Here is a 10961-nt window from a genome sequence, read left to right as displayed (position 1 = left end):
AAAACTACTGGTAGAGTAAAATATTGATTGCACGGGCGCTTCTCACTATTATGGTATCTTGTAGATGAACGTCGTAATTCGATTTGGTTGATGCTCGTTGTGCGGTAACGTCGGAAAAGACTAGCTGTGAATGTGGTTTTAGATAATACATTTCATCGTATGAATTACATAAAAATCAGTCATTGTTTATCAAAAATCCCCTGATATCTTACCAATTGGGTGAGTTAAGTGGAATAGTGAATGCAGCTATTTAATTGGGAAATTTAGTGATTATAAAAAATGAAATTCTATTGAGGACTCGGTTTGTGAATCAAAAATTGAGCCGATAGAAAATTTCGCACTCGGAAAATACGATGAAAATTCATTCTAACCTATGATCACTTTAAATATAAAAGTTATCCAAAGTAGAATATTTATAAAAGTGACAAAAAATATATCAAAAGAGTTCAAAACGTTTATAGCTAGGGAAAATTGAAGCAACAAAAAAATACATGGCACGTATTATGTGGTGTTCGAGAAATCATACTTTCTCTTCCAGAGTTCAAGGAAAGAAAAAAATCACTGTAATTTTTTCCCTATAATACTCATAAAAACCATGAAAATCCTCTTTTGGAGAAAAAAAGTTATGACAAGTACATTGAGGATCCCGTTGTCGTATTATATTGAAAAAAGTGTGAAAAAAAAATTCACAAAAAAATCATGAACATAAGTGAAAATGATTTCAACACAAAAATAACAAAAAACTTCACCAATCAGGAAAAATTATTGTATTAACAAAAAAATTGGAAATCTGTAATTATTTTATAAAGTGAAAATAAAAAATCATATAAAACGTGAGATAAATTTAAACACAGTAAACGTAAAAACCAAATATCACACTTGAAAACATATGCCTTGTTCTTTTCATCCTATTCTAATCGAGGAAGAACTAAATAAATTGAAAAAGTTATCATCTAAGATACGTGCAGCCTTGAATTTTATAATATCAATTCTAGGTCAAGTGTTAAAGAATAATTCATTCCTACGGAACGCATCCGAAATTTAAAAAATTCTAATGGATAAAAAATTGACCATCTAACAGTAAGTTACGCGCAACACTTTAATTTATGCTAATAATTAAAGGACAAGTATTTTATAAGTTATTCGCAATTTTAACATTCTAAAGTAATGTTCTAATAAGCGTAGAGAGTATACGTCCGACTCGCGACGTTTTATTGTAATAACAAAAAAACCAATAACCATAAAAATCTTATAGCGTGTTGAAAATAAAATGAAAACGAGAAAAAAATGAATTTTAGAAAAAACAACATTGTTAAAACCGTACATGTTTCCGAAAAATGATTTATCTTTAAACTCCTTTACTTGAGAAAATAGCCGTAACCTTTAAAAAGACTGAAATAAAATGATAGAATATGATTCAGATACCTAAGGAACTGTTTAATTGTTAAGTCCAACTCCCTCGAGATTTGATTCCTGTGGTTGATATTGAATGATGGTCGGTGAATCATTTATATACAAAAATGAAAATTGAAATATAACTGTCAAAGTTGAATGATAGTACAAAGAATGAAAATAAAAATTCAAAAAAATGTAATCTAATATAAAATCAAAAAATTTAATATACATAACAAAATTAAATCATCGTCGGAAGAAGTCTCTAGTTCTTTCTCAATGATTTGATAAAAGACTTCTCCCGACGACGATTTAATTTTGTTATATTGTAAAAAAAGAAAATGTTGTAAATGTACAAATATTAAAAACATAACAAAATTAAATTGTCGTCGTCAGTGGTCTCTAGTTCTTTCTCAATGATTTGATTAGAGACTGCTCCCGACGACAATTTAATTTCGTTATGTTTATAATATTTTTTTTATTTTTAGTATGATTACATTTTAAAAAATTTTTATCTTCATTCATCGTACTATCTTTCAACTTTGACAGTTATGTTTCAATTTTCATTTTTGTATATAAATGACATCATTCAATATCAACCACAGGAATCAAATCTCAAGGAATTTGCACTTAACAATTAAACAGTTCCTTAGATATATTAATGATATTCTATAATTTTATTTCAGACTTTAAAAGTTACTGCTATTTTTTTAAGTAAAGGAGTTTAAAGATAAATCAATTTTCGGGAACACAGTTTTTTACAATGTTGTTTTTTCAAAAATCGATTTTTTCTCGTTTTCATTTTATTTTCAATACACTATAAGATTTTTTCAGTCAGGAGTTTTTATGTTTTTTTAAAACGGTTTTTTATTTCAGACTTTTTAAAGTTTACTCCGATTTTCTGAAGTGGCGGAATTTCAAGACAAATCATTTTCTGGAAATATACATATTTTTTTTTTTAAATGTCGTTTTTTTCCAATATTCATTTTTTTCGCTCTCCTACAGGTAATTTGATTATTTTTGTACTACTTTCGTTGATCTTATATCAATCTATGAACTTATATTTGATGAGCTTTAAGGGAGAGAACTTTTGCCACTGGGGTATAAGCCATATTATTGCAAATTGTAGCCACCCAGCGGCTTAGTGCAGCCATCGACTTAAATCAAGTGCAATCCTGGAAAATCAAAATTTCCTGCGCTGTATGCAAACAGCAGAGAATCATGATCCATTGAAAATCATCGATATAATCTAACATTGTATACAACTTTTTTACAATTTCTGATTTTATTGCAGCGCAGTATTGGGAGAGAAATGTTTCCTGCGCTGAATGCAAACAGCAGAGAATCATGATCCATTGAAAATCATCAATATAATCTAACATTGTATACAACTTTTTTACAATTTCTGATTTTATTCCAGCTCAGTATTGGGAGAGAAATGTTTCCTGCGCTGAATGCAAACTGTATGAAATCATGATCCATTGTCAGTCAGCGATATCATTCAACATTAAGTGCAGTTTGTTTAAAGCTTTGGCTCATAATTAATCACATTCCAGAATGTAAATGTAAATGAGCATCAATGTGATTCAACAGTTTCTGTTTGTTATGCTAATCATTTTACCATTAAAAAATTATGAAACCAACTGTAAATAATTTCAACAGAAAAATTCGAAAAAAATTTCACAAATCCTAAAAAAACATCACAATGAAAAAAAATACGAATCTGCAATTATTTTGTAAAGTGAAAAAAATTCAAATAAAACATGAGAAATAAAAAACCGAAATATCGCGCTTGAAAACATTTTGAAAAACGATGCCCCATTCTTTTTATCTTATTCTACCAACGAAATCAATCGAATCTAAAATTCGATCTAAATTACTTGCAGCATTAGAATTTATGATATCAATTCGAGGCCAAGTATTTTCTAATAAATTGAAAAAAGTTACCTCTTGAGTTACGTGCAGCACTAAAATTCATGATATCATTCGGGGACAAGTAATTTATGAGTAACTCCAAATTTCAACATTATGAAATTGTTCTGAGAAGATTTTAAATGCAAAAAAATCACTTGAAAGCTAAAGTCATTTGTTACTCCACGGTGACAGAGACTTATAAGAAAACCGATTCTTTCAGGATCTTCTGGTATCATTTACAAAATTCGACGTCGATTGGATCAAAACAAATTATATTTAAATATGTGTTAAAAGTACTTGTCCGGCCCATCACTTTCCATTTAAATTGTTTATACAAATAAAAATGATCAGGGCTTTTCTAGAACTGATGGATCACAAGTATCCAAACAGAGAGAATTGAGAGAATTTTCTTCAAGTAATATTTACTTAATTGCACTAATTTAATCAAAAGTGGAAACGTATTGTCCTGTAATATACAAAGGATATTATTGTGCATCGATAAATGAAAAACATTTTGCACAATAAATATTTTCAAGCTTCCAGAATCACCCAGTTTATATTGCAATGACGGCAATTTTTACTCCTCATTCCTTCCAGCGAATGAATTCCATTCGGTATAAGAACTAACCTACACTATTTTCAAGAACATTAAACTAGTAAAATATATGGCATGTCAATAAATTTTTAACCGGATTCTGCCGTACAATTTCGTTTTTTTATGATTGATTTTCATTTTGAATGGAAAGTGATGGACCGGACAAGTACTTTTAAGGAGGGTGGCTACGTTCGTCAAATTGATAAGAAATTGATCAAATTTGGTGATAATGTTCTTCAACATCAAGTGCGAGGACACAATTTTTTTCAAAATTTTCTTCTGCTTAGTTATCAAGAGACTCGGTAGAGTCTCGGGACAAGTACATTGATAGCCCTGTCGTCTGCTGGCCCGAGGCTCTTGCCGAGACTATATTTTCTCTGAATAAAACGATTCGACGTGGTGGGGGTAAAATTCGCATGTGATTTTCTTTAATTACGAAGCTCATGAGTTATGTACGGCTTTGAAAATTGAACTTTCAGCTAATTAAGAAGTTCTCTATCGAATGAGCCCAAAATCAGCATGAGCGGTGGTGTAATTGCTGAGAAAAAACTTTACACGGGCTCAAGATTATGCAAAAGTTACTAACACATTCGGGATTTGACGTATCTGTATACGTGTACTCTGACCGCTACAAACATAGGCACCTTGGCCCCCATGATCACCAATCCCCGGTGAGATAATTTTCTTTGCAACCAATGAAGGGTGAGAGAATTTCTGGGCCAATGACATTCGATAAAAAGTGCAGGGAAGATTGGCGGAAATAAGCTAAGGAGCTGGAGAGCTCGAAAATCACCAGCTGAAGTTTCGCGTCATGTTGACGTTTGGGGTTATGTTATGAAGTGCGTGCGGGATAAATAAAAATAATTTTCGCATCATCTAATGAAGTGCATATTAATATTCAATTTGTTAAAACTTGTAGTATACTAAACCAGTATAAAAGCGGCCGCGTAAATGTAGTCTGTGATCTGTGTGTGAAAAAGAATATAAACGATCCGCGATGCATATGTCAACGAAACTTTTCAAGATTTCATTATTTCGTTCGATTGAAAATAAGTGTCAACTGAAATAATCTTTCGATTAAACCAGAGTACGCGGAATATTGTCCAGTGTAAATATATCGTCAGTTGCGTGATTATATATAAATAATATGGTTTGTCCGCAAGCGCCGTTTGAAAACTCTGTGACGTCAAAAATCGGCATATTCGCGTATATAAGAGTGCGGCAGGGCTCGCGCTGGCTTTTTCTTTACGCGCTGCTATTTTTCCTTTTAATACTTGGCGTCGAGCCGCTACCGCGTCTCTTGATCATGTGTAATAATGTAGTTTATATATACGAGTTCCCTTTGATAGCTGTGTGGTAACGAACCGGCCGGGGTTTGACGTTACGAAGTGCGGGACAAATGTAACAAACGTTCGCATAGTTAGTGAATAATATAAATAAGGCAAATCAGTTTATCAAAAATAGGTCTGGAAGTTGTGAGGAAAAACGTTCGTCAACCTATAACGTCAAATTTTCTTTTTGCGATCTGAAATATTATGGTTGATAATTAATAAAACAAAAACACACTCAACTGTTAATGTATAATGTGAGAAACTCCAATTGCATAAATGTTTTCTAATTTATTTCTTGTGTCATCATTATTTTTGAATATTCCAATATTTTGCTTCCTATTGAGTTTGGCTCTGCTCTTTCCGATCCTTTTCACTCCATCGGTCTGCAGCAGATTAATACATATTATTAATTCGTTGCCTAATATGTGTCCTATGATTTTCTACTATTTCTTCATGCTGATCGTGGTAACGTGATTCAAGAGGATTCCAACTATGATCATCAATCGCACATTTTGTACATCAGATTCTCAAAACAGTTTCTGGTCCTGATATAAGTGTAGTTATTCTTTTTCCACCTGGTCTGTCGAGTAATAAATTTTGAAACTTGTTCCAAAAAGTCTTTGGATGCTTTTTTTGCTGATAATATGAAAAGTTGAATCTACGGAATGCGGTAGACAAACACAAATGTAGACAACAATACTTATGAAATGACGTGTATATTGAGTATGATTCCTATTGTGCAAACTGCAAATGTGGAATTATTGGTGAAAACATTCATTACGATAAGCCTACAGTTGCTCAGTTTTGGATGGAATTAAGTATAATGCCTGTCAACATCATGGAAACCTACAGAATTTCTGAATGCTATGTGCGCTATGTCATTTTAATGTAACATCATGACTTTTAACAACTTTTCATTATAATGCTGTAGATTCGGATCATTAAAATACTGCAAAAATCTGTAAACTATACAATTTAAATACTGTGCCATTCATTTTACATTTTGACTCTAACTGTAACATCTATATGAAGTAAAAAATTGATTATAAAAGTCTTCAGTTGCTCATTTATGGATAGATTTGAAATTGCTGTCTTCGAAGCTCATTGCGCAGATACATTGAATCGCAGCAGATACCTGCGAACTCTGAAATTTCTGTGCATAAATATGTGTGTTAAGTATCACCCCGTATCTTTGATTATGAGAATGAGTAATAGAACTTGATTTAGTAAGTTTTAAAGTATTTCTTTTTAAATACTATTGAAGTTTGTATTACTGCGGTATGAAGCGAATACCTCCAAACTTTCATATTTTTGTGTCGCAGCATGTGTGCCAATCATTAAAATTTTTTACTCCAACCGTAACATGTTATCTCAAAAATTCATCACAAAAGTCTTCAGCTTTACTAATGAACTTAATTCTCCATTTTATAAATTCTATGCTAAATTTCTGAACTTCTAAATTTATTTCTAAATAATCCTGAAATGAAACTGTTTACCTCCACAACCAATGCAGGTACGTTAAACGTCTTTGAATCCCATTGCTCTGTTGAATTAAGTACGCTCAGTTTTTTTTGCTCTTTGAGTTCTGACATAAAAAATGTTTCCGGGTGACGTTTTTCGGCAACTATCAAACTGTAGATAATTGGATCTCAGCGGTCACTTGCAAACTTTGGAAATATATTTCATGGGGAGCACGTTTTAGATGACATGAAAATGTCTAGATTCAAAATGCAAAAGCGAAATTTAAATATCGTCAGTTCTGTTGGATTTTTTGTGTCTTGAATTTGATCTAACTTTCACTTGAGTTTTGGAGAAAAAGGATCAAAAATATCTGTTCGATTAAAAAAGTCTCTACATCCCTTCTTTCTTGGTAAAAATCACCAAAGTCTAAGAATAGATCCATGGCGATAATTTTTCCCATCAAATTTCACGAAAAATAGGTCTTTTTTCGTGGAAACCAACGTTATAAGCTGAAAATCATATCCCGGCCTACAACCCGCTTTCGACCGTGCTCTTTGGTTCCCCATTGACAAAACAAACTAGAGTACAAGAGAAAAAATCGCCAAAGTCCAAGAACAGACCTGTGACGAAATATTTCCAGTACAATTTTTACGAAAAATAGGTCTTTTTTCGTGGAAACCAACGTTATAAGCTGAAAATCATATCCCGCCCTCCAACCCGCTTGCGACCGTGCTTTTGGGTTCCTAATTGACAAAATATATTAGAGTACAAGAAAAAAAATTGCCAAAGTCCAAGAACAGACCTGTGATGAAATAGTTTCAGTACAATTTTGACGAAAAATAGATCTTTTTTCGTGGAAACCAACGTTATAAGCTGAAAATCATATCCCGGCCTCCAACCCGCTTGCGACCGTGCTCTTGGGTTCCTAATTGACAAAATATATTAGAGTACGAAAAAAAAAATTGCCAAAGTCCAAGAACAGACCTGTGATGAAATATTTTCAGTACAATTTTTACGAAAAATAGGTCTTTTTTCGTGGAAACCAACGTTGTAAGCCGAAAATTATATCCCGGCCTCCAACCCTCTTGCGACCGTGCTCTTTGGTTCCCCATTGACAAAACATACTAGAGTACAAGAGAAAAAATCGCCAAAGTCCAAGAACAGACCTGTGACGAAATATTTCCAGTACAATTTTTACGCAATATAGGTCTTTTTTTCGTGGAAACCAACGTTATAAGCTGAAAATCATATCCCGCCCTCCAACCCGCTTGCGACCGTGCTTTTGGGTTCCTAATTGACAAAATATATTAGAGTACAAGAAAAAAAATTACCAAAGTCCAAGAACAGACCTGTGATGAAATAGTTTCAGTACAATTTTGACGAAAAATAGGTCTTTTTTCGTGGAAACCAACGTTATAAGCTGAAAATCATATCCCGGCCTCCAACCCGCTTGCGACCGTGCTCTTGGGTTCCTAATTGACAAAATATATTAGAGTACGAAAAAAAAAATTGCCAAAGTCCAAGAACAGACCTGTGACGAAATATTTCCAGTTCAATTTTTACGATAAATAGGTCTTTTTTCGTGAAAACCAACGTTATAAGACGAAAATCATAAATAATTCATAGAAATTTAAACTAAAATCCTATAGTCAACTGAACATAAATAAGGAAATTTTGAGAAAAAAGACGTGATATCAAACCATAAACTTCCCCTAGGGAAAAAAGGTTGGGACAAGTACATTTATGGTCCCTCGTTTGCTGATAATTCCATCCATAAAAAAAACTTTAAAAAAAATTTATTCAAAACATTGTAAAAAAATTTATTTAAAAAAAAATACAAAACAATCCGAAAAAAATTTCACAAATCTTGAAAAAACATTATCTTTTAAAAAAAGTAATCTGTATCTATTTTTTAAAGTGTTCAAAGAATCAAATAACAAGTAAAAAATATAAAACCGAAAAATCGCGCTTGAAATCATTATGGAAACCGATGCCTCATTCTTCTTATTTGTTTCGAACAGCTAAATCAATTTTAAAAAATTCCATCTAATTTACGTACAGCATTAAAATTTATTATATCAATTCGAGGCCAAGTATTTTTTGATAAATTGAAAAAAGTTACCACTTGAGTTACGTGCAGCACTAAGTGTATGATATCAATAGAAGGACAAGTAATTTATGGGTAACTCCAAATTTCAACATTATGGAATTGTTCTAAGAAGCTTTTGAATTCAAAGAAATCACATGCAAGCTAGTCATTTCTTACTCTATGGTGGCAGAAACTTATTAGGAAATCGATTCTTTTCAGACTCTCAGGAGCCTCTGGTATTATTCACAATATTCGACGTCGATTGGATCGATACAAATTATGTTTGAATATAAGTTAAAAGTACTTGTCCGGCCCATCACTATTCATTCAAATGAAAATCAATCATAAAAAAACGAAATTGTACGGCAGAATCCGGTAAATAAATTATTGGAATGCGTTTTATTATTAGTTTAATGTTCTTAATAATAGTATATAGGTTAGTTATACCGAATGAAATTCGTTCGCTGGAAGAATTGAGAAGTAAAAGTTGCCGTCATTGCAATACAAACTGGGGAGTAATTTTGGAAGCTTGAACATATTTAACGTGCAAAATGTTTTTTATTTATCGATGCACAATAACATTCCTTGTATTTTATAGGGCAGTTCATTTCCATTCTTATTAAATTAGTGCAATTAAAGGAAAATTACTTGAAGATAACTCTCATAATTCCCTCTGCATGAATATTTGTACTGCATCAGTTCTTGAAAAGCCCTGATTTATATTTGAATAAACAATTTTAATGGAAAGTGATGGGCCGGACAAGTACTTTTAACTTATATTCAAACATAATTTGTATCAATCCAATCGACGTCGAATATTGTGAATAATATCAGAAGCTCCTGAAAGTCTAAAAAGAATCGATTTTCTTATAAGTCTCTGCCACCATAGAGTAAGAAATGACTAGCTTGCATGTGATTTTTTTGGATTTAAAAGCTTCTTAGAACAATTCCATAATGTTGAAATTTGGAGTTACTCATAAATTACTTGTCCTTCGATTGATATCATAAATTTTAGTGCTGCACGTAACTCACAATTAGTTTAGGACTTCGCAATTCTACTCCAAACAATGTTGTCTTAGCGGAATCAAACGAGCCCTTCCTCCATCACCGCCTCCAATTCCTATGCGACAAATACTTTCTCAGGTCACTCGCTCACTCTAACCACCCTCTTCTCACTTATCTAGATCACATCATGACTTCTCTGAGACTGCAGCAAGAGACAGGAAACATCTCTCACGTTCCAATTATTGCTTCATATAGACGACTCCTCCATCTCAAATCCTCCATCGAATCTTCTCCCTTCCTTCCTATCTACTCTATCCCTTCTTCCTCTTCCCTCCCCCCTTCTACAATCGATATCGACACCGGTGCCGCCATAAAAATATCTGAATCCCCTCGCGCTGAGTTTCTCTCGATCTTCTCTCCCACCGACTCGATTTACTTTTATACCGATGGCTCTAAATCTGGCCCAAGCAACAACGTAGGCTTCTCCATTTATTGCCCTCGCCTGAGACTATCGAAAAAATTCAAAATTTCCTCCAATGCATCCATATTTTCAGCGGAAGCCCTCGCCATCCTCCAAACCATCAAGTTTATCATCGCCAATAATATTAGTAAATCTCACATATTCACGGACTCACTGAGCTCCCTGCTATCAATCTCACCAGGTACTCCACTCCGAAAGACCTCTTCAATTATCATCGAAATTCTCCTCGCTTTCCACAAAGCTCTCGAACTAAACCTATGCATCACTCTCGTCTGGATTCCCGCCCACATGGGCATAACAGGCAACGAAAAGGCTGATCTTCTGGCCAAATCAGCGATCTCGAACGGTGAACCTCTCGAAGTTCGCCTCCCAGCCTCCGACTTTTTTCCCCTTGTCAAAAAAAAGTGCATAGAATCTTCTCATCAATTACTTTCTTACACTGGTACATTCAAAGGAACTCTATACTTCAAGTATTTTTATAATGGTCAAAACAAACCTTGGTTCTCTAAACACATGCACCTCAACCGCGACTCCATCATTACCATCACCAGGATGCGCACAAATCACTACAACCTCCAAGCCAGTCTATTTCGGAAAAACCTCACTCAATCCCCCTCTTGCCTTTGCGGCCAGGATACGGAGGATTTAAACCACGTTTTCTGGGCTTGCCCCCGTTTCGAACGACAACGACAA

At 33.5% G+C, this 10961-nt stretch overlaps 1 protein-coding gene across 3 annotated transcripts in view; it reads left to right on the top strand.

Moving 5' to 3' along the window:
- The first annotated feature begins 92 nt into the window (after positions 1 to 92).
- The window catches only part of inaD (inactivation no afterpotential D), a 2962486-nt gene continuing 2951617 nt past the window's right edge, over positions 93 to 10961 (top strand). For 2 of the 3 annotated variants that reach the window (XM_043429354.1, XM_043429355.1), the window contains exons 1-2: positions 116 to 219; positions 996 to 1080. The gene's annotated coding sequence lies outside the window, so the exon portion shown is untranslated. Of the gene's footprint in view, positions 220 to 995; positions 1081 to 10961 lie in introns of all 3 variants that reach the window. The other variant, XM_043429353.1, reaches the window with a different exon arrangement.

This window comes from Venturia canescens, chromosome 9 (assembly GCF_019457755.1).
Source record: "Venturia canescens isolate UGA chromosome 9, ASM1945775v1, whole genome shotgun sequence".
Classification (NCBI taxonomy): domain Eukaryota; kingdom Metazoa; phylum Arthropoda; class Insecta; order Hymenoptera; family Ichneumonidae; genus Venturia; species Venturia canescens.
This window is presented reverse-complemented; position numbering and strand designations above follow the sequence as displayed.